Source organism: Pteropus vampyrus, unplaced genomic scaffold (genome assembly GCF_000151845.1).
Source record: "Pteropus vampyrus isolate Shadow unplaced genomic scaffold, Pvam_2.0 Scaffold657, whole genome shotgun sequence".
Classification (NCBI taxonomy): Eukaryota; Metazoa; Chordata; class Mammalia; order Chiroptera; family Pteropodidae; genus Pteropus; species Pteropus vampyrus.
In genome coordinates, this window is record NW_011889438.1 from 150,782 (window position 1) to 175,513 (window position 24,732).

The window sequence follows — 24,732 nt, forward strand, 5'->3', positions numbered from 1 at the left end:
TTGCCATTTGAGACAACCTGGATGGACCTTGTGATAATCATGCTAAGCGAAATAAGCCAGACAGAAAAAGTTGAGAACCATAAGATTTCATTTATCTGTGGGATATAAAACTGAAAGCAACGAATGAACAAGACAAGCAAACAAAATCTCATAAACAAAGACAACAGTTTACTAGCAGTTACTAGAGGGAAAGGGGGAGGCGAGGAGGTAGATAAGGGTGAAGGGGGTCAAATATATGATGACGGAAGGAAATTTACCTTTGAGTGGTGAACAGACAATGCAAAATACATATGACATATTATTGAATTGTATACTTGAAACCTATGTAATTTTATTAACCAATGTAACACCAATAAATTTAATTAAAAAAAAAAAAGAAATAGCTACTGATATACACAATAACCTGGATGACTTTCAAAATACTTTGTTACTTTACAAATAGAAGCCAAACATAGACTGTATGATTCTATTTATATGACAATGAATAACAGGCAGGGCTAATCCATAGAGATTAAAAATCTTAAAAATGGTTGCCTCAGGGGGAGGATATTGACTGGTCAAGAGTTACTTTCAAGAGTGATGAACACGTTCCATATTTTAATTTTAATTTGAGTGATAATTATATATATGTCAAAACTCATCAAACTATTTATTTAAGATGTGGGCAATTCAATGTTTTTCAAATATAACTCAGTTTCAAAGAAACACAAAAAAACAAAAGTGCATATTAGAAATACATTCACAGTACACTCTAGACCCCATAGAGAAAATAGACGATTCTACTGGAGATGTATATTTAGGTTCCACAGAGTTGGTACAGTTTAAACTGAATCTTGGGAAAAAATATGTGTGGTAGAGTTAAGTGGAGGAGATATTTTCCAGGAAAAAAAAAAAGCGAATAATGGTGTGGAGATAGGAAAATACGTAGTAATTAAGGAAAGAGCAAATAGGTCTGTAAAAAGGAGAGAAGACTATGTAATATGTCATGAGGTGATTATGAAAAAACATCTAAGGAAGTATGGTGGAGTCTGGTCATGGAAATAGCATGAATTCTCAGTAACAGATCACCGTTGAAGTGTTTTATATAACAAGAAAGAGATATTATTTGAGTTTTATACTACAATAATTATCTTTCCTCTAAGTACTGCATTTCAGAATAAACAAAGTTGACTATGGAAATTTATTATCTGCAGAGGTATTCCAGCTAATTAATGCAAATAAAACCAAAGATCACCATTGGCTGCCAAAACTATCATGTGAAAGACTGAAGGGACTTTTATAAAATGGATCAGGTTGACAACCTCTGAATACATTGAGAGAAATACCCATGCATTATGTGCCTCCAGGAGGGATGAACTGGCAAGCATTCAACACCACCTATAAAGTATTGTTGCCAAAAACAAAAATTGAATCTGAATTGATCAAGCCTCTAGATTTATCAGTTCACATTAAAATGGAAATGCAAGAACTGTTAAAATAACACCACAAGAATACAATTAGCAAATTCCAAAATGTGGGACATAGTTCAGGACAAATGACCCAGTTTCCTCAGCAAATAAAGAGTTAAAGGGAAAAACAAGAGGGAAGAGAATCTGTTAAATGTTATAAATTAAAAGGAATGTGAGAGACTATTGGGAGACAATTCCTCACAGGTCTCTCACATTTCTATACATTTTGCAAGGAGACTCACTGAGTGCTTTTTTTCCAAACTATCTTTTTAAGGATGTTTATATAGCAAGCATCCTTAAAAGATAGAGTCCCCATCCAGAGCAAAGGGAAGGTTATACTAGAAATTATACTCAAGATAATGTCTCCCTCCAGGTAAATATCAAGCAGGCTTACTACCCATTATGAAAGATAAGGGGTCCATAAGCCTGGGAATCCTCTCCTATAATGGAAACCACTGCATGTGCAGGTATCATCTGGCCCTCTTTGTATCATCCTTAAGAAAAGAGGTTTAGAGATGTGGCACAAATGTTCATACTCATGCTACGGGCTACCACTACTGCTAGGCGTTTCATGTCTTTTGCCAGTATCCATGAAACTATGAAAGGCAAACATGTTAGCTTATAAGTAGGGTAAAATCTCAGACCCTTCTTAGTTCTTGGAAGTTTTGATGATTAGGACGAGCTGCACACAGAGATGTGGTTTTCTGGAAAAGGAGGAATGTGGGTCTCGTGGACCTCTGGTAGGCAGAATAATGTCCCCTCCCCCATCAAAGATGTCCTAAAATAGGGAGATTACTTTGGATTACCTGAGTGGGGGCCAATGTAATCTCAGGGTCCTTAAAAAGTATAGAGTTAGATAAAAGAGGATGTTAGAGTGGTGTATTGTGGGAAGAACCAACCCACAGTTCCTGGCTTTAAAGATGGAAGAAGAGGTATATCCATTTTTAACTTTTTTGAGGAACCTCCAGACTGTTTTCCATAGTGGCTATACCAATTTGCAATCCCACCAACAGTGTGTGAGAGTTCCCTTTTCTCACCAACGCTTGTTGTTCTTTGATTTGTTGATGACAGCCATTCTGACAGGTGTGAGGTGATCTCTCATTGTGGTTTTAATTTGCATTTCTCTGATGATTAGTGACCTTGAGCATCTTTTTACATGTCTATTGGCCATCTGGATTTGCTCTTTGGAGAAGTATCTGTTCAGGTCTTCTCCCCATTTTTTAATTGGATTGTTTGTTTTTTTTGTTGCTGAGCTGCATAAGATACACCTTTTGACTCAGCAATTGCAATTCTGGGTATTTATCCAAAGAAAACCAAAACAATAATTTGTAAAGATCTATGCGTCCTTATGTTCATGGCAGCACAATTTACAATAGCCAAGATATAGAAGCAACATAAATGCCCATCAACAGACGATTGGATAAAGAAGTTATGGTTCATATATGGAATATTAATCCTACCATTTTCAACCACATGGATGGACCTAGAGGTTATTATGCTAAGATAAATAAGTCAGAGAAAGATAAATACCATATGATTTCACTTATATTTGGAATCTAAAGAACAAAAAGAACAAACTAATCAAAATCAGACACGTAAATATAGAGGACAATCTGGTGCTGGCCAGAGGGAAGGGGGTTGGGGTGAAGGGAGAATGGGGTAAATGGTTAAAGAAGTACAAATTAGTAGTTGATAGACAGTCACAGAGATGGGACCACGGCACAGGGAATGCAGTCAGCAATAATGTAATGGCTAGGCTAATGTAGAGCCAGAGGAGAGAAAGAACAATCAGGGGGATCATTTCATAAACTATATAAATGTCTAACCAATGTACTGTATACACTCAACTAATAATATAATTTTTAAAAAGTAAAAAATAAAATAAAGATATAAGAAGAGAGCCACAAGCCAAATAATATGAGTGGCCTCTAGAAGCTGCAAAGGGAAAAGAAATGGATTCTTCCGTAGAGCCTTCAAAAAGAAACACAGCCCTACCAGAATCTTGGTTTTAGTTCAGTGAGAGCTATTTCAGACTTTTGAACTACAGAACTGTAAGATAAATCTCTCTTGTTGTAAACCACTGTTTGTGGCAATTTCTTACAGCAGTGATAGAAAAGTAATACATGGGCCAATTAAGGAGTTTTGAGAGAAGTCCTGGGAACTCAGTAGTGACTATGTTAAGCAAATTGTATAGTTAACCATGCGAGAAATGGTCATTCACTTTATTGTCTGTCAGTGAGGGAGGAATTGGGGAAGTTATTGCACATCAAGTAACAGGAAGTAGGTTTAAAGACAGCTGCTTGAACAGGGTCCTGGTTGGTCCTACCTCTCATCCAGGTAGGGGACTTTCTCACCAATCTGGTGGCCAGCCTCAAGTGAACCCCATTATGACAGTACCAGTGACAGTACCAAGATTCAGTGGAGGGCAGGGACAGTTCCTGACCTTTTTAAGACAAGAGTTACAGAGATGAACATCTACACTCAGAACATCTATACTCATGACTGGTATGGATAGAAACCAGGCAAATGGTTAGAATTTTGGCTCTTTGGTTGAGAGATGAGTGGGAGAGCACGTATAGCTTTTTAAGGAAGAATGGCTACAGCTGGCATGTCTCATGGCTCGGCCCCTCCTATCACACCAAAGTTAGATCCATTCAGAAACAACAGTAAAAAGTCTCAGAGGCTTTTTGCAGTAGATCTTGCATGCTATGATTTAGCCTTCTTAGTGAAATTTCACTGAGATGAACTCCTGTGGGAAATGACAGATGAGGCACTGACTAGCATCTGGGCTCTAAATGCCCCATACAGGATCTATAATGCTGAGAAATAAGAAACCCACTGAGAAATAAAAAAATGACCCAAAGCATTCTAGATAAATTTTTGAGGTCATCCTCATTGTCCTGAAAAACTTCCCCAGCCTTTATCTTAAAGCTAAGACTTAAAACATACTATTATATATGGGGTTCAGGACACACTACCCCAAAATATGGCACCTTGGCATATTGAATATTTTAAGCTAAAGGAGTTTGAGAAAACAGCAGAAGCAGGAAGGTCACTCTGGCTTTGTCACAATCCTTCTTCCCAAAATGAGTCATAAAACCCTCATGTGAGAGGTGCTCTCTCTATTCCCGGAGGAAAGGAATACCCTTATCTCCAAAGAAAAGTGGACTTTGAGAAGAATCCGAAGTCCCTGTTAAGTGTCCCTCAGTTTACTACATTTACTTTTTACTCCCTGAACTGTCACATCCCCCCATGACTGTCCACTCTTCATCAAACCTAGCACAGAACTACTCAGGTCCATTTCTTCAGGTCTTCATTTCCTCATGAAGGCTCCCATGTCACATAAAACATATATTAAATTTATATGCTTTCCTCCTGTTATTCTTTGTCAGTTTAATTTTCAGACCCAGCCAGGGATTCTAAGGTCAAGGAAAACTTATTCCTCCCCTATGCTATCACAAAAATGGGCGGCAAATACCCCAGATTAAAGTGGACATCCTAAAAAGAAAAAGTTGCTACTGTGCTGTAAAGCCTGAGTTAGCCAATGGGCACCACTAAAAAGCAATGTGGCTGCGGCTGCAGAACCAAGGCATCCATAAAAGTGAAATAGATGATGTCAGTCCTGGGGACCCTGCTGCCTGATACAGAGCTTTGGGCATACATAAAACACGAGACATTCATCAGCCTGAGCACTAGCCACATTGTTCAAAATCAAAATTCAATGTAAAGATTTGCTTGCTGGCTTGGAGCCAGCCTATCACTTCATGTCTCATCTCTCCCTCCCCTTCTACCCTGAAATCGGCTGCTTTGAAGAAATGATTAGAGGTGGGACTGTTCCCAAGAGGGACTAAAGGCCATATACACACACTCTGAGTATGCTGGAGAACTTCAGGGAAGGAAGAAACACAGACCTTTAAGGCTCTGTTGAATGCAGGTGCCCAAGTGACCATCCTATCTGATCTTGAGGAGGGAACACTCAAATTCAACTGATGGGGTTTCAGCAGGGATTAGTAAAGAAAGGAAGCTAAAGTGACCTTGGGGGGCCCTTTGGACCAATTCAATGTACTGTTATTGCAGCTTTTAGGGCTGAATGTATCACTGGTATGATGTTTTACAATCTTATTGTATCAGTGCCCATAAAATCCAAAAGGGGTTCTCTGCTGGAGACATGATACCAGGGCATGCAAAATCACTCCCCAACCCATCTCCCTGTCCTCTCCCAGGTAGTCCAACAGGAGCAATAGAGAATGCTGGGAGGACAAAGAAAAGTCACAGCCTTAAGACCAAGGCAGGCGTAATAAGATATATAATATAATGTGCCAATACAACAGCCTTGTATGACTAGTTAAATACTATAGCAGGAGCTATAGGCTCACTGTGAATTACTGCCAATGAAATTCAACTGTCACTCCCATGGCCCTGGATGTTCCAGACATTATGACTGTAACTGAACATCGCACAGACTGATGTCACTTAGGATGCTGTGTTGGACACTGCCTAGGCTTTATTTTCTAACCCAGTGGTATTGGAAGATGCTTCCATGGGTCTCTTGAGCTCCTACACATCTTGCTGGGTAGGACAAAAAATAAAATGAAATAAAATAAAAATAAAAATAAAAACCAAGGCCCTGAATGCCCTTTCCCTGGCATTTCTCAGGTTTGTATTGGCTGCAAGCAACTTTGAAGCTGGCTTCCAGGTTGCTATTAAGCAGCGAGTTCCCCAGGCTCAGTGTTCATTTTCCATAATGCAACTCACAGCATGAGCAGGCAGCTGTCAAGGATGAAGCCAACACTGTAGGAACTGGGGCTTGGAAAATCCATAGCCAATAAAAATTTTTTTTAAGGGAATTTTCCCTCTGGCCAAAGGGGAAAAAACCTTCCCTTTTCTTATAGCATTCTCTTGAAAAAACTGGTATTTGTATCTTTCCTCTGCCCCTTCGATATGTATGTGAATCTTTCTGAAAAGCTAAATAAACTTTTTGTCAGCATTATAACCCAGGAATGTATTTCCTAAGGGCCTGAGAGCAATCTCTTTGAAATACAAACATCAAAGAAGATAGAGCCCCTATCTACCTGTAACCCTGGGAGGTTAGCCTAGGCACCAGACTCTAAGCTGTAACCATCTGGTTGTCATAGAGACAGCAGAAATTTTATTTTGCCTATGGATAAAGGCAATTAACTAGCATAGATGGCCATTCCAATTACCAGGTGAACTTAGGATGAACTATGAAAGAATGCAGAGAAAATGATGCTATCAAGTCCTCCCACATCAGAACATGTATGTGATGGACTATATCTACTCAGCTACACAAAAGTGTGAGACTTCTTTCTATCTTTGCGATTTCATTAGCAGATTGCCCATGATGCAAATCACAGTCTGGTTGAATACTCAGTAATAAAATTGTTTTCGTTCTTCTTTACATATGTAGAGACAACATCCTGGGTTGCCAGGAGATTTTATTTTTAATTTTCCCCAACAATCTGCTAACGAAGATGGGATGGCCTGAAAGTTCTTCAACTGAGCACACCAACTGAAGACCAGTAAATTATAAAATGTCTCCCTTCTAGCTTTGTGTTCTTTACAAAACTAGCTAGATGAATCACACTCTCCAAATTCCAGATTTTATACTGGTTTAAGTAAGCATGCGTAATACAGGACCTAAAATCCATCAGGGTCACCATTAGCTGTGACGGTGGAAAAATGTTGCCTGCAGGTCTGTCTCTTAAAGGGCTAATATATCTCTAACATCTGGAATGGAATCCGGCCTTACAGTGGCTTGAGGACAATGTCTTTGATTTGAACAACTTAATTTATCTGTGGTGGTTTTTTGAAGGATCTCACCCCCAGTAAATGAATTAACTCATATTCATGGGATGAACATCATTCTAGCAAAAAAATTAAAAATTATTTGGAAAGACTGAGGAAAATGGAAGAGGAAATGGGAGAATTAGTCAGTTTCTCTTTCACCAAACCCTCCTCCTCCTTTCTCTGCTGTTCCCACTCCATTTGCCGCCACCGCCCCCCCTCCTTATATCTCTTTATCCCTTCCTGCCTCAAACTGATACCGGGTAAGAGGAAAACTACAATCTTTGAGATGGGCAGTTCTGATAATTAGTAGATTTCCCTGAAAAGAAGGATGAGGGCACAACTTTTTGAGCCAATAATGAATTATCTGCCCTGTGTGAGATTTGTGTGCCTCATGCCCTAGCTCCGGAGGGACCAAAGTTTTGTCACCCCAAAATAGGCCTTTTAGGATATTGATTTTAAGCTGGTTATTAAGAAACAAAAGACTCAGAAAGCACTTTTGACCTCCCTTACCTGCCTAAAGGAATTCAAATAGAAAGCACTTTTGACCTCCCTTAACTGCCTAAAGGAATTCAAATAGAAAAACTACTTAAAGGAAGCAACTTCACCTTAGCATCATAATATAAACTAAGTGTGGCAGACAGGGAGAAATTTAGTACAGCCTGTAGGCTGAACTTCCTTCTGTGTCTCATTGTTTCTGGGTGGCTCAGCAAGAATTTGTTTACCATGTGTGTTCTTTATAATCTACCTGTAAATTGCCTGTTTTCCCTTTGAAATTCCAAACCCCTACCTCCTTTCTTCTCAGTCTAAAATAACATATAAGCCCCAACTGCCCAATGTCTCCTTGGGTCTCATATTCTTATGGTACCCCCAAATGTATATCCATAATAAACAGTGGACATTTTCTCCTGTTGATCTGTCTCATGTTAATTTGATTATTAGCCCAGATAGAAGAACTTAGAAGGTGGAAGGAAATTTTTTGACCCCCACACTCTGATTCCGTTTCCTACTTTGCCTAGATGCCACCTCCAAGAGTCACTTCTCATCCACATGCCAAGTAGCTAAGAAAGCAGAGATGATGAGGCAATACTATCAAGGAATAACTGGGAGCTTGGATAAGACACTGTGTTCCCATATGAAGACAATAGGATGGAGAATCATTGCAGTAGTCACTTGGAAAAGAAAAACAGTGGAATATTGCTCAACCATAAGAAGGGATGAAATATTGCCATTTGTGACAACATGGATGGATCTCAAGATAATCATGCTAAGTAAAATAAGCCAGACAGAAAAAGTTGAAAATCACATGATAACACCTATATGTGGGATATAAACCTAAAAGCAACAAATGAACAGGACAAGCAAACAGAGACTCATGGACATGGACTATACGCTAGTGGTTACCAGAGGGTAGGGGGTGGGGACAGAGGGGAGGTATATGTGGTAAAGGAAGTCAAATACGTGGTAAAAGAAAGAAATATAATTATGGGAGGTGAACATATAGTGTAAATATATATATATGATTTATTGTTAAAAGTGTACAGCTGAAACATTGGCTTTCGTTAACCAATGTCGCCATAAAAATAAATTAATTAATTTAAAAAATAGTCATGGGGATGTAAAATACAGCATAAGGAATATAGTCAATAATATTGTAATAACTATGTATGGTTTCAGATGGGTACTAGGCTTATCTAGGGAGTCACTTCATAAGATATATAAATGTCTAACCACTATATAGTAAAACTAATATAATATTGCATGTCAGCTGTAATTGAAAAGTAAAAAAAATAAATAAATAAGAAGATAAAAAAAGAAAAACAGAAAACGTGCTAGGCTGAAAAATACCAACATGGGAAAGGAAACTAAAATGCCATCTAGTTTTACAGTTTTCTTAACTGAATGAAAAGACAGCCAGCCCTTCCTAACCACATTACTCATAAAGCTGATACCATTAAGAATATACCCACAGACGTCCTTGTGGGTAAGAGGGAACTCGAAACAGTAAGAATCTATATGCTTTTCAATTCTGCCAATAGTCTTCTCTTCCTGTGCCCAGGGAAGACTCACAGAAGTCTAAACAAATACTTGGCAGCGTGTTTTTAGCTTATAATCCCATATATGGGGATATGCACTAGCTGCTGCACAGAATTCTGCAACCAGCAGGCTTTGCTTGTTTGATGGAGCGAGCATGTCAGGACTGGAAGATGACCTACTGTATCAGGGGGATCTTGGCCAAAAAGACTCTTGACTATCTGCTGCCCGCCCCCAACAAACCATAGAAGAACTAAGGGCTTTGGGGACTCACTGAGAGGGTCTGCAAATGGCCATACTTGAATCCTTTCTGCTAAAAGTAAGTTGGGAGAAGTTTCAGCAGTATACCCAGAATATGAGTGAGTTCTCTGTTAATTTCCATCAGCAGTTTGTTGAGACTTTCTCAAAATCTCCCAGCAACAATTGAGGGGCAGATCAAAATCACTCTCTGGTCCTATCCATATTGTCTCAGCCTCAGACAGACTATTACTCAAATCTTAGCAGCAGCTGCTCAGTTTGGGGACAATCTAGAGAAAGACAAAGAAGAAAAGAAGCAATTAAAACCCACTGTGTTAGCTGCTTAGTTACAACTATTTTCTGAGGGGGTATCTCCTACTCCAGAAAACATATGAAGGGATCCAAGGTAGATGGGAAAATCATAGGTCATTATTGCAAGAAGCCAATACACTGGAAGAGGGCTTTTTTACAAAAAGAGATTCCAGAGAACACAGACACTGCAGGAACAAGGGAATCAGGAAGGCCCAGGACATAACCCTTAGCTAGGGAATTATAGGCAAATGGTTCAAAATCGACAGATTGAGGTAATCTCAGAGTTCTAAACTGGTGAACCACAAGTTTCAATAATTTTCCCTTAGGTTAATCTATGCTTGCCTTTTCTGGTAAATAGTGGTGCTACTTATTCTGCAGCTTCCTGATATTTGTCATTTTCCATCTAGTGGTAGGTCAATGCAGGTTGCTGACATTTCAGGTCAGTCTTCTAGTTGTTCCTTTTCTTCCACAGTTCTCATAATGATAGATTCTCTGATGAAGAACATGTTTTTTCTTACTTTCTTCTGTAAACCTATTGGTGAGAGACCTGCTTGCACACTTGCTGTGCAAAATAAAGGCTACCATGTTCTGTACTCAGGATGGAGTGCTTGTGGCACTCCTCAGAGAAAAGGAACCTGATTTGATTACTCTGTGCCCTCAGAAAGAAAAGGAGTATGGGAGAGGGTGGCAGTCTTCCACTATGCTGGAAACATACCCCAAACTGAAACAAATCAATGCCCAATGATTTTGGCCCTAGAAAATAATGATACTGGTTTAATTCAAGATGTAGAATTGATAAAAACAGCTTACCAAAAAGATAAGCTATGGCCATGTGTAAAAAAAAGATCCTTTGTTGAGTGGGAATAAAATCAGTTATAAAAGAATTAGGAAAACTAGAGATTATTTTAAAAGGAATTCACCCTGTAATACTCCCATACTTCTAGTAGAGAAGGTAAGTTTGATGGACAACCACAACATCGATTCGTACAGGATCTTAGGGAAGTAAATAAATTTGTTATTCCATTAACTCTTGTAGTTCCCAATCCTGTAATTATTCTCACTTCTGTACCAGAGGTTGCTAAGTTTTCCTCTGTAGTTTATCTGTGTTCTGATTCTTTTTTTTCACCCCTGTTTCTCTGACTAATGAGTCTAAATTCTTGTTTGATTTTACTTTTTTAAGACTCCAGTATTTACAGCAAAAGGTTCCCCAAGGGTTTCAAGACTATTATTTTTCTAACCATTCATGGGAAAACTTTGAGACATTTATCCCACTGGAGGGATCTATAATTATTCCATATGTAGGTGATTTGCTGGTAGCTTCCAAAACTGAAGGGCAATGCAAACCTGGTACTTTGGCTTCATTACAACTCCTTGCTTCACTGGTGCATGAGGGTTCTCTAGAATTAGAATTAGACAAATTATAATACTGCCAAACTGAAGTAAAATATTTAGGGTATCTGTTGTCAGGTGAAGGCTCCAATTTAGCAGATGAAAGAGCCTACTACAAGAAAACAACTTAGACGATCTGGAGGACTAGGTGGGTACTCCAGACAGTGGGTCCCAACTTCTGCAGAGAGGGCAAAGCCTCTGATGGAGTACTAGCCAATGATTCTTCAGAGCCTCTGATGTGGTCCCTAGAATCAGAGAGGCTTGTGAACAGTTAAAACCAGCTATAGGCTCTCCCCCAGGTCTGGGGATTCCAAATTTTGAAAAACGTGCCACTCGTTTTGTAATGAAAATAAAGGTGCTGCTAGTGGAATTTTAACTCAAAAGGTAGTGTTAGACTACAAACCAATATGCCATTTCTCAGTTCTTCTGGATGCTAGATGGGCCTGGATTCCTCCAAGTGGTGGCAGCAGCCATCACACTTAGTGAAAAGGCTCAAGCCCTTACCTTGAGTCATTTATTCACATTTCTCACATGCTGTAACAACTATCTTACAAATTCATAAGACTCAGCATTTATTAGTATGCCATCTGACTAACTATGAACAAGCATTATTATTTAATTCAAATCTTGTGCTTGGAAGATGCAATCTCCTAAACCCTACTACTCTTTTATCAGATCCTGACTAAACAGATGATCATAAGTGTGTAATGGTAATAGAAGAAGACACTAGGTAGGAAGCAACCTGAGTTTTCTCATACTCCAGTTTAAAATGCATATTTGATGTTTACTGATGGGTCATGTACCTGGGATGAAAAGAGCCATCTTGGAGCTTCACATACTATAGTGACTGCTTAGGAAATCTTAGAAAGTTATATTTGCCTGGTGTTAAGTCAGCACTAGCAGAAAAGTTAATATCGTTTCTAGGGCTGCAATTCTTAATTCAGGACTTAAAGTGAATCTATATACTGGTCGTAAATATGTTCGGTGTCTGTTATGTAATGGAGTCAACTTGGGAAAAAAATAGGGGATTCTTGACTTCGATGGGAACTATCTGATGTTCTCATGGAAAATTAATATCTGAGTTGCTCAGGGCTTCAAACTACCTACTCAAACATCAGTAATACATTGCAGAGCCCACATAAGGCAGAATGACAAAATTTCTAAAGGTAGTGATTTTATTGACAGAGCTGCAAAAGGCACTTTTCAAATATGGCCACCTCAACTTGGAAGCTCCACTTTTAATACAACAAGAAACTTTCATGCTTTTTTTTTTAAATATGCTTTCCAAAAGGAAATAGACAAATGAATTAAGAAAGAAACTAAAAAGAAATTTAACTGTACTATGGGAGTTACCTAACAATATAATTCGTATTCCATGGTCTTTATATGCTTGGTTGGTATTGCTGCATCATCAACAAAATCAGCCAAGGGAGGGATTTTAAAGGCATTAGACTCTCACTATGCCTACCAAAAAGACGAACTTATTCAGACTATATTAAAGAGATATGCAGAATTCTTTACAGGCCACTCCCAAGGTAAGCACTAGAAGTTTTCCCCAACCAACTTTACAAGGACCCATAGTTTGTGGCAGTTGGATTTCATAGAATCAATGCTTGCAGAAAGTAAGAGGTTTTGTCTAGTCATGGTGAGTATCAGGTCTGGATGGCTTGAACTTTTCCTTTCTTCAAAAAGCCAATGCTTAGGCAATGAAAGTTTCTCTTAATAAACCTAATTCCCACTTTGGGGATACCAGTGCATACTGAATTAGATAGAGGAAGTCAATTTATTTCCACTGTTTTTCAGGAATTATGCAAATATTTTCAGACTTCCACAAGCTATCATATATACTATCATCTTTAGTACTGTTTGCATGTAAGCAAATGAATCAAACTCTAAGAAAACTCATTGGCCAAGATTCAGTGACGAATTAGGGTTAAAATGGCCTACTAGCTTTGTTAAAAAATTAGAGCAACTTCTGCCAGCAAGCATGAAATCACTCTCTTTGAATTTATGTTTGGCAGGCCTATAAATTTTGGTCTAATACCATATCCTATGCCTAATTTAACTGAATCCTCTCATAATCATATTTGCTACTTAAAAGGGTTTCTCTCTCCCCTAGAAACTCTGAGACATAAAGTCATAAGAACCTGGAAGGACCCCCTAAAATAAGTCTGCCATCTCTATCAGCCAGGAGATTTCATTTATATAAAAGTGTCCCAGGGAAATACAGGCTGTCACCTTTTCAAGTGCTGGTGATTACTCATGTGGATACCATGTAAAAGAAAAATACAGTTGGATTCATGCTTTCTCTGTGAAGCCAGCACCTCAAGAAGACTGGACTGTCATTTCCACAAAGGACTTGAAGCTTAAGTTTTCTAAAGTAACTGATACTGGTATTGAAGACAACTGAAAAGAGATTGAAGGGTAGAAGAATATGCCACCCCAAAATATGCCACTTTGGCATAATTATTATGAGCTGGAGGCAATTGAGAAGAAACAGATAAAAGTGCCTCTTGTCCCCTCTTTACCAAGAAAGACAAAAATTAACTACTAGAGACAACTTTAAACCCTGTAAGCCTGGGGCGGGCACTAGAGGAAGCTATATAACAAACTTTACTAACTGGCCTTTATCTACCATTAGTTTCCTCTCATATATTTATCTTCCCATAGTTTGTCACCCTTGGAACCCTTAGAAGCCTATAACTGCTTTCCTTTGTCCTTTCATTTCTCTATAAATGTACTGTTCTTTGTTGAAGATACGCCAAAGTTCTAAGCCACTGCTTTGAGTTACTCATTAAAGGGGTCTCAGCCAAGAACTCAGAAAAGTAGAAGAAAAATTATTTTTCCTCACCTATGACAGCGGCCCCCAACCTTTTTGGCACCAGTGATTGGTGCTCCTGTGAGAATCTAATGCCTGATGATCTGAGATGGAGCTGAGGTGGTGATGCTAGCACTAGGGAGCGGCTACAAATACAGATGAAGCTTTGCTGCTCACCCACCACTCACCTCCTGCTGTGCGTCCCGGTTCTTAACAGGCAACGGACTGTACCGGTCCATGGCCTGGGTGTTGAGGAACCCTGCCAAGGTACTCTAGCAAATTTATTACTATTCTCATAGGCTTTCTTGCTGTCCTAGTCACAGTAGGGTTATTTCAATTACTTAAGAACAATATTTTACTAGAAAACAAACATTTGTTACACTGCTTTTTCCCCCTGTACTACCAGTAATTATGTATTTCTGATCAACTCCATATTGTATTCTCAGAATAGACATGATCTGGACTTTGAAGCCCAACGATCTAATTATTGGCAGAGTAAAGATGAAACCATACTCATTAGTAACCTTTGATAATACCAATGTAATCGAGATACTCAAGCCCTAAATTTGACACAAAAATGTTTTGTTAATGAGTTTTATTGGAAGGATCCTCATAAAAAAGAAATCTCTTAACTAGACTACAGTCAATAGGATGGTAGGAGTAACCCCACTAGTGAATTGTTCTCTCACCTTTTCTATAGTATGAGTTTGCATCAATAAAACTATAACAGCCATAAAGATAGTGATGGTAAATTACAATCGAACATGTGAGAATCCCTTGAGCAGACTCCTCATATATATAAATGAGATCTAGTTCCCTACTACATGTAGAATATGGCAATGCCCTGAGGCTATTTTAATAACCCCCAGGATTACAAGTGGACAGTTTCTCTTAATATATCTGAGGCTGATATATGTCTTCACAACCAAACATGAATCCCTTGATCCCTCCCCTTATGTAATCTGTCTAAGGGGCCTGTTTGGGGCAATGCAAGGGCAATAGGAAATGTATTAGTATATAATCCTGGGAGGAATAGGGACAGGTACAGCTAACTCTTGATATTGACTTTGAATAATAAACTTAGTGAGTTGGGATAATAACAAACATACATAATACAATTGCGCACTGGATGGAATTACATCATGCAAGATGTTTAAAAGTTATGGGAGCTCGAGCAGAATGGAAATAGAGAAAACTTTGGAATTGGACTGTTCGGAATAATTCAGTGATGGAACAACAACAAATCACCGCAAAGGTTTTGGAGCCACTCATTTTTACAGCCTAGGAGCAATTGGCTATTAGATAGCTCAAAGATAGTATCACTAGTCAGAGTTACAGCACTGTTCATATTTAAGAGAATAAACAGGTATTAGACTATGACTACACCAGAAGAGACAGAAGAATGGTGTAAAAAGTATCTAATTAATAGACAAATCTGGCATTTATAGACAGAGATTGGAGAAGATAGGTGCAATGTCACTGGATTAATTTTAGGATACAAGTTTTCTCCAGTCTCGGTATGGACAGATGAACAAAAGTGGATGCCTGTTATTCATGGAGACTTGTATGCCTGTTATAATAATAAAACTACTGATTTGGACCAATGCAAACAATGGCCCATAGCTTGGGTTTTTCCTCAAGACTTAAAACAATTAAGGCCAAATACATTAAACACTAGAAGTTCAATCTATATCCTTCAAAGAGTGCCTCATAATAATATACTGGATAACGGCCATGGGTGTCTTTGTGTTTTGCATCTGGGAAATAATATTTGAGAAGATGGAATTACTACAGGGATAAATTATGTAAGTGTGATGTTCCTTATTGAATGACAGGAACTCAGAAGAAATGTATTTGGCCTTTCAAGAAAAACGCTTTTAATTAAAAATTACATTATCAGGCCTCCGGAGAGCTACTCCTTAAGCTTCATCTGGGTAAGACTTCATAAGGAACTAAAATATAATACTTAAATTAATGATTTGAAGGAGCAAGCAATTAAGACAGCACAACAGTTTATAAAAGTAATGCATGAGACTGGAGAATTTGTGCACATTGCTAGGTAAGAATGTGCTTTAACCACTGGTAAGAGATATTTAAAGGTTTTCCCCACTAAGGCAAATACTTTGCCCTTTTGATATGTGTATAAATCTTTTGAAAACCTAAATAAATCTTTTTTCAGCATTACAACCCAGGAATGTTTTTCCTAAGGGCCTGGGAGCCATCCCTTTGAAATACAAACTTCAAGGAAGATAGAGTCCCTATCTACCTGTAACCCTGGGAGCTTAGCCTAGGCGCCTGGCTCTAAGCTATAATCATCCAGTTGTCATAGAGACAGCAGAAATTTGATTTTGCCTGTGGATAAAGGCAATTAACTAGCATAGATGGCCATTCCAATTACCAGGTGAACTTAGGATGAACTATGAAAGAATGCAGAGAAAATGGTGCTCTGAAGTCCTCTTGCATGAAGACATCTACCCTTTATCTTGAGAACATGTACGTACGTGATGGGCTGTATCTGCTCAGCTACACAAAAGGGTGAGATTTCGTTCTGTCTTTGCAATCCATTAGCTAATTAATTGCTTGTGATGCACATTGCAGTCTGGTTTAATGTTTATTCAACAATAAAATGGTTTTCTTTGTATTTTACATTGATGCAGAGGACTTCCTGGGTTGCTAGGGGAGTTTTTCATTTTTTCCCTAACATTCAACCAAGCTGACTCTGGCTACTGTTTTTTCTGTAATAAAATCATCACTGACTCAGAAGTCCCATGACTCTGACAACATACTTGAAATTGTGGCAAGCCCACTTGTTAAAGGTTGGGTAAAATCTCATTCTTCACAGTTCTTGACACCAAGAATCGAGATCAATCTGCATTCATATGGCAACATCTTCAATACACGTTCATAGTCCTCTCCTGGGATAATAAGAACACGTTGGCGTTTCACACCAAAGAATGGGTCAGGCTTTAGGGTACTGGCCTCTCCCCTCTGCTTTCCAAACTTTTCACTATATAGATGAAGTCCTAAGTCCTCTTAGTCGGCCGTTCAGAAACCTTAGTCTCAATGGCTCTGCCTGCCATATTATCATGACTTTGCCATCAGAGGTGGATGATAAACCCTAACAAAATTCAGAGACCTGCTCACCAAGTAAAGTGCCTGAGATCTCTGGGTAGATTCATAATGCTCTACCCTTCTTGCAGTCAAGGAAAAACTTCTACCTCTTTGAACCCCACACTAAAAAGGAAGCCCAGCACCATACTGAACTCTGGGTGAGGGACAGTATGTGCTTCACTTGGACATTATGCTTGATCCTTTATATTGGCTAACTGCAAACCAACGTCCTTTGAGTGGGGCCCAAACCAACAGGTAGTGTAGGTTACTCTCTGGCAAGCTGTGGCACATTCTCAGCTCTGTGACTTCAGGATCCCGAAAGTCTAAATGACCCTGTTGAGCTGCCAGTCTGTGTAACTGATGATTTTGCCCTTGTCATCTTCCTTAACAGCTGTCAGCTACACCCCTTATAAAACACAGCTATTAGCTTGCTACTGGGCCCTTGTCAAAACTGAACAACTGACCCATAATGGCCTTGCACCCCTCTAACCTAAGAGTCTCATTTTGGGGTAGGTCAATTCAGACTCAATGACTAACAAGGTAGGAAAGGCCCAACAAGCCTCACTTATCAAAGGGAAAGTATATTCAAGACTACAGCTGGCCTGGTTCCAGCAGTGTCTTGGCTTTACATGAAAATGAGACAGCTACCCCTTTGGGGAAAAATTTTTTCCCACTCTGCCAACGGGTGCAAGGCTGCTGGGATTAATGGGGCCCTTGGTTCACAAAGGCTCCCTAATGCCTGGATCTGATCCATTAATGGTCTGGCTAAGCTGGAATGTAATGATTTCCACTGGGCTGTGTGGCTGTTACACCTCAGCAGAACTGGGAATGGATTTGGGCACTCCACTCAGCAGGTAGGCCATTCTCATAACTCTGGCCAATATTTTTTTTTTAGGCAAGGCAACCCTTGGTTGACCTCACAGATTGCAAAGACCTTGTCAGCTTAAAATCCTTTATTTTTTTTATTTTTACGCCTACAGCACCTGGTCTTCCTAGGTGGTCTCCCATCCAAGTACTAACCAGGCCCAATCCTACTTAGCTTCTGAGATCAGACGGGATCGGGCTTGTTCAGGATGGCTTGTAGACTACCAATATTCCCTTTGATATTTATTTATTCTTGAGCTATTGCCAATGTCCAACTGTTTAGTTTTCCACTTGGAAGACTGTAGACTGAGAGAATGGACAGCCCTCTTTGGTATCATGGACTATGGAAACAAATTGTAGCTACTAGTTGAATGGTCTGGGTCACCCATGTAGATGCCCTTGGTAAAGATCCATCCTCTGATGACACTGACTGAAATCAAGCTGCTGAATGAGCCTTCACTGCCCAGATTGCTGCCTGGATCCATCATCACATTGGACATGGCACTGTATCCATCATCTTAGACTGGACACAAAGGACAAGGCTCTACCTTTCTGATGCAGAAGGTAGCACTGCATGTCAAACTTCTGACTCCTTCCAAAAGGTGACCTGTTGTGATAAGAGTGCACTGAATTAAGTGTGGCCCAGCCTGCTCCTGGCCAACTCACTGCATCACACCTCATGCCCCCTCTCAGAGCCTTCTCTGATGTGACATCACTGTTGACATTTTTTCATGTTAAAATGTTGCTGTTTCAGTCTGCCTTAGCCCACTCCAGTCACATAATTGTGGCTCTTGGACTTCATCTGTGTCAGGTTTTCAGCTTTCCAGACTGTTTGAAGCCTGAAAATGGTATACCTTTTATTGAAAAAGCCATGTAACAATAGGCTGATAGTCAAGGTATGTGATGGACTTCGACACTCCCTACCATCCACTAGCATCTAGTATTGCTAAGCATTGGAATGGCCTCCCAAAAATGGACTCGAAAGGATTTCTGACTCTACCTCCCTCACCTCCTCAGGCTCCACACACTCTAATAAGGCAGTTTAGTCAATGAATATGGTTGTCCCAGAAAGGAATCATCTCCTTTCAGCTGCTCCCTGGGTAATAATCAGAACAAAAGTAGTTTGCAGTTATATGGACGTATTTTGACAATTTGAGATCCTGCCTTGAACATTCCTGGGTCTAATCTTTCTTTCACCTAATAGCAACCCCAGACTAGCCTGGCTGCTAATCCTCTGGGTGGCAGCCCAGTCAGAAGGAAGGGAGCCTAAGATACTTAAATTTGATTCTGGTTCAGTCATCTGGATTCACTGGTTGGATTGATACTGTCCTAGATCATAAGGATAAAAGGATAATTACCACTTGGTTCAGTACACTGCTCACTGTGTCCCCCTTCAATGACCCACATGGCCAAAGTACAGAACATAACAGAGCTCAGTAAATTTATAAAAATGTTTTTGTCTCTCTTGCACCGAACTTATTGATGTCAAAGATCGGGAAACCAGTAGATGATTGGGGAGGTGAAAGTGAATTTACAGCTACTAGAATGAACCATAATGATTTTGTATCAATAGAGGGTGAGCACAACACTGAAACTAAAGAGGAAACATCTTAGACCCCAGGAGGTACAGGAAATGGAGGAGCATTAATGATCTTTGTCTTTCTGAACCACCCTTAGAGCTTTCCTCACAAAGGGAAATGCCCTGGTACATCTCCCCCAAACTGCTGCAAGGGCCTTAAATTTATCTGTCAGGTCTGCCAATATGTGCAACCTCAATGTTATCAGCATACCCCTTAAGCTTGCTGAGGAGTCTACTTGAAAACAGCAGGAAGGGCCCTAGCTCCTGCATCTCACACACGAAACACTTGTCAACACCTCCAAATGTCTCCTCTCCTCGAAACACTTCCTGTAGCTGTTGCTCAGTTATTCTGTGGGGCAAAAGAATGCCATGCAGCTGCTGGACATATAGGACAGGTTGGAATGAATGCCTTCAGGCAGTCTCTCCAATAACAAGAACTAGACTCAAGTTTTCAAACAGAACTGAGGACACTTGACAATGCTGAACTTTACCTGAGACCTGAAAACAGTGACAGTTAAGAAATTCCCCCACACTTTTGTGCTCTTAGAAATGACTTACCACGAAGGATACCTTTCCCCTTATGACTTAGATAAGATTTGCTCTCCACTCTTTCTCATGACTTCCATAAGACTCCTGGGGTTTACCTGCAACAAGGGCAAACACAGATCTTTCTCCTTTTGTTGAACCTGCTGAAAGGCCCTCCAACTTCCCATTGTCTCACGAAACCTTAACTGAGATTAGAAGTTTATTCCCCTTAAACTAGTTAGACACAGAGATAAACATTTCTTTTCAGCTGACTAAGACTTCTCCTGAATGCAGAAGCAATCTCAACTGAAAATCTCCCAACCAACTTGTCTATTTCTTCCTGTGAAAGTAAAAAGCAAAACCTTCCTGCTGAGAAACTCCAATCTTCACATTTGGGGTGCTCTCCCCATTGTAATAGACTGAACAAAATCAATTTTCTTTCATGTTTGGTTTTATCTTTAACAGATAGAAACTATCAGCCAGCTAAGAGGCCACATTGGAGGCACTCTCAACCTATGTTCCATGAATGCTGGAGGTCCTACTTAGAGGGCCCTAAAACTTGTAAACAATACTTACTTCTAGAGGGTACCCTTGGATTGTACTTCTTGTGCAGAAGCCAAGGAGTAACTTGCCTCCCTCCCCAAAACATGGTGATCTGTATGTTAGGGGTGGTCATAAGTGACCTGCAAGTATTTAAAGTGGTGACCAGTGGTTCAGGTAGCCCTTAAATGACTCTGGGGATCTCTCCAAAAGAAGGCTACCTACTTGGTTGCTAGGAGGAGCTTCCTAGAAGGGTAAATGGCTTGTTATATACATGTACCCTGAAGGCAATTATTCCTATGATAGGAACCATCCAATTAGAAAGGTGATCAACATACTATCTGATTTTATCTGAGGTGATCAACATACTACCTTAGCCCTAGAAAGCATTCTGAGTCAGGCTCAGTTTACTGCCAAGGGTTGTTATGGATAATGAAATTGCCTTCTTGGGCCAAGGCGAAATCTGTTGCAATTGCTAACATATCCTGTTAGGCTTGGATTAGTGTCTCATACCAAGTACAAAAGGCAATATAGAAACTTAAGGAGAAAGGCACCTGGCTTTGTGAGGTAAACCTTGACGGCTTATGGGATTTGTTCAGGTGATTGAGTCCAGAACCCTGGAGGTCATGCTTGAGCAAAATACTGCAGATTGGTCTCATTCCACTGCCTGGAGTCCTGTTGATAATGGCCTTGTTACATTGGACAAACTGAACAGATTTGGCCCTCACCTCTGTCAGTCAGATCAATCAAAGTGACTGACAGAGTCATGTACTCATGGGAAATTTTTCAGAAGGCAAGACAATGTAGAAACGAAGGGTATATATTGTTGAGAGACAATTCTCCATAGGTCTCTTATGTTTTTACACATCTTGTAAGCATGGGCACTGAATGCACTTTGTTCCAGACTCTTTCCAAGGATGTTTGGATAGCAAACAGCCTTGTAAGATATTGTGCCTCCCTCCAAAGCAAAGGACAAGTTTTCTTACTGCTCATTATAAAAGAGTCAGGTAATCTAAGCAATCCACAATGTAAGCAGGCATCACCTAGCCCTCTTCACGTCACCCTGTAGGAACTGGGATTCAGGGAACTGATTCAAATGCTAAGACTCTGGCTACTACTGCCATGAGTACTAAAGTCCTTTTTTTCCTCTAGCTTAAGAGAATAATAAGATTCTTTGCAAAGGAGCCCAGACAAAATGACATAGATGATAGAGGCTTTGTTCATCCCCTCTTGAGACTAAATCAAAGTTGTGATGGAAACAGAGAGCAAACAGCAAGCAAAGTTATCTGGGGTCTAGATGAACAGAAACCCTACAACTAAGGAGAGACATAAGAAATCACTCTGCTATGGTGGAGGAGGTGGTGAAGACATCAGGCTGCCCAGTCCCAAGTGGCTGAGTGGGACATAGGCAGCAGCAGCCAGCAACTGCAGATGCCTCTTAAAGGGGTCAAGTCTGCAACCGGAGTTTCACGATAACAGAATTCCTCGCTCTGAGCACAAGCGCCTGGTCAGCTGCTCAGGGGACACCAGGGACTTACAAAGGGGACACTGAGTTGATGGAACAAGGGCCAGAGGTGAGGCTTTCTCCCGGGCAGAAGTGCTGGCAGCATCCATTGTTCCTCTGTTGAGCCCTCCCCGCTCCCAGTATGTGGACTCAGCACCATCATAGCTGAGACATCATTAATGGGGGTCGCTCTGCCCAGAGGATTCCCTGAAACTCCACCTCCCCCAACTCCTGGACCTCACCCAAACCACATCCAGCTATATCCTCTGCAAAATCGGTGCTTCTTGCTGAGCAGCTCTAAGACCCACACGAGTGACAGCTGGCTTTGGTTTCTGGTGTGGCCTCTTGAGGCAACTATAAGCACAGCATCTGTGGATTGCTTGCTTTATCTTAACAGGTGGCCCTGGAGGGGCACAGGCTGGGGCTAAACTTGGCTACACCTGAACCCCTCTCAGGACTGTGCCACTGGACACCTACTTCACAAAGCTGCACTAATAAGACTGGGAGATTTAGGAGCTTTGCTTAGTACATAGAAACAGATACAGAAAGGCAGCCAATGGGAAGACAAGCAGCAACTATATGAGAGAACAGAACAGAGATCCAGGAATAATGGAGTCAAGAAATCTCACAGATGCAGAGTTCAAAACACTGGTTATAAAGATGCTCAATAAACTTAGGGGAAGAGTAGATGAACTCAGTGAAACTTTAACAAAGAGATTTTAAAAAAAACAAAAATGGAAATGGAAATTATAAAAGGGAATCAGTCAGAAATGAGGAACACATTATCTGAGATGAAGAGTATATTAGATGAAATCAACAGAGTGGATAAAGAAGAAGATCAAACCATCAATATAGAGGCCAGGGAAGCCAAGGACACTCAATCAGAATGGCAAGAAAAAAGAAGCCAAGACTAATAATAATTTAAGGAGCCTAAGGGACACAATTAAATGTAAAAATACCTATGTCATGGGAATACCTGAAGGAAAACAAGACGTTGAAGAGCCAATTGAAGAAATAGTGATGGAAAACTTCCCTAACCTAGTGAAAGAAATAGACGTACAACCCCAGGAAGCTCAGAGAGTCCCAAAAAAGATGAACCCAAAGAGGCTCACACCAAGACACATTATAATTGAAATGCCAAAAGTTAAATACAAGAAGAGAATCTTAAAAACAGCAAGAGAAAAGCAGTTATTTACCTAAAAGGGAGCACCCATAAGACTGGCAGCTGTACACGTGGTTCCATAGTGTAGCAGTTAGCATGTCTGCCTTACATGCAGAAGGTCCTGGGTCTGCGCCCCAGTGGAGCCACAGTCCATGGTCTATGGCCATGCCCAATGTCTGATCTCGGAAGCTAAGCAGGGTTGGGCCTGGTTAGTACTTGGATGGGAGACCACCTAGGAAGACCAGGTCCTGTAGGCATAAATAATAATAAAGAAAAAAAAAGACTGGCAGCTGATTTCTCAAAAGAAATTATGCAGGACAGAAGGGCTTGGCACAAAATATTTGACGTGATGAAAACCAAGAATACTTTATCTAGCAAAGATATCATTTAAAGTAAAAGGACAGATCAAGAGCTTCTCAGACAAAATAAGCTAAAGGAATTTATCAACACCAAGCCAGTATTATGGGAATGTTGGAGGGACTTCTTTAAGAAGAAAAAACATGTATCAAAAACAGGAGTAAAGAATGGTAATAACTACATTCCTGTCAACAAGTACCTCAAAAGTAAAACAATTAAGTGCTCCAACCAAAAGATAGGGTAGCTGGATGAATAAGAATACAAGACCCCTACATATGCTGCCTACAAGAGACTCACCAGATTAAAAGACACACACAGACTAAAAGGAAAAGGATGGAGAAAGATATTGCCCTGATGGACCTAGAGGGTATTGCGCTGAATGAATTAAGTCAGATAGAGAAAGACAAATAGCATATGATTTCACGAATATGTGGAATCTAAAAAACAAAATAAACAACAACAACAACAAAAATGGAACCAAACTCATAGATACAGGGAATATTTTGAAGACTACTAGATGGGAGGTGGGTTTGGGGGATGGTGATGGTGAAAAAGGGCAAAGTGATTAAGAAGTACTAATGGATAGTTACAAAATAGACATGGAGATGTAGAGAGTAGTATAAGGAAAATAGTTAACAATGTTGTAATAAATATGTAAAGGGAAGAAGGGTACTAGATTTAGTGGAGTGATCACTTTGTGAGTTATATAGATTTCTAATCACTATGCTGTACGACTGAAACAAATACTGCATGCCAACTATAATTGAAAAAAATCTCACTGAATTGTACAGTGTAAATACAAGCAACTATTTGTCTATTATACTTCAATAAAGTTGAGGGGAAGAAAGAGAAATAAAAGGCATCTAAATTGGAAAGGAAGAAGTAAAATTCATTATTTGCAGATGACATGATATTATATACAGAGAACACTAAAGATTCCACCAAAAAACTGTTAGAATTGATAAATTAATTCAGGAAAATAGCAAGATACAAAATTAAGACTCAGAAGTCCGTTGCATTTTTATATACCAACGATAAACTATTGGA

At 39.8% G+C, this 24,732-nt stretch overlaps 1 protein-coding gene and 1 pseudogene across 4 annotated transcripts in view; both read right to left on the reverse strand.

Moving 5' to 3' along the window:
- Nucleotides 1-24,732, reverse strand: part of ZNF81 (zinc finger protein 81) — a 90,230-nt gene that overhangs the window by 51,382 nt on the left and 14,116 nt on the right. Inside the window, exon 3 of one of the 4 annotated variants that reach the window (XM_023525957.1) lies at nucleotides 20,156-20,241. The exons of the other annotated variants lie outside the window; for them this stretch is intronic. The gene's annotated coding sequence lies outside the window, so the exon portion shown is untranslated. The remainder of the gene's footprint in view (nucleotides 1-20,155; nucleotides 20,242-24,732) is intronic. 4 annotated transcript variants of the gene reach the window in all.
- LOC111733842 lies at nucleotides 18,126-18,240 on the reverse strand (annotated as a pseudogene).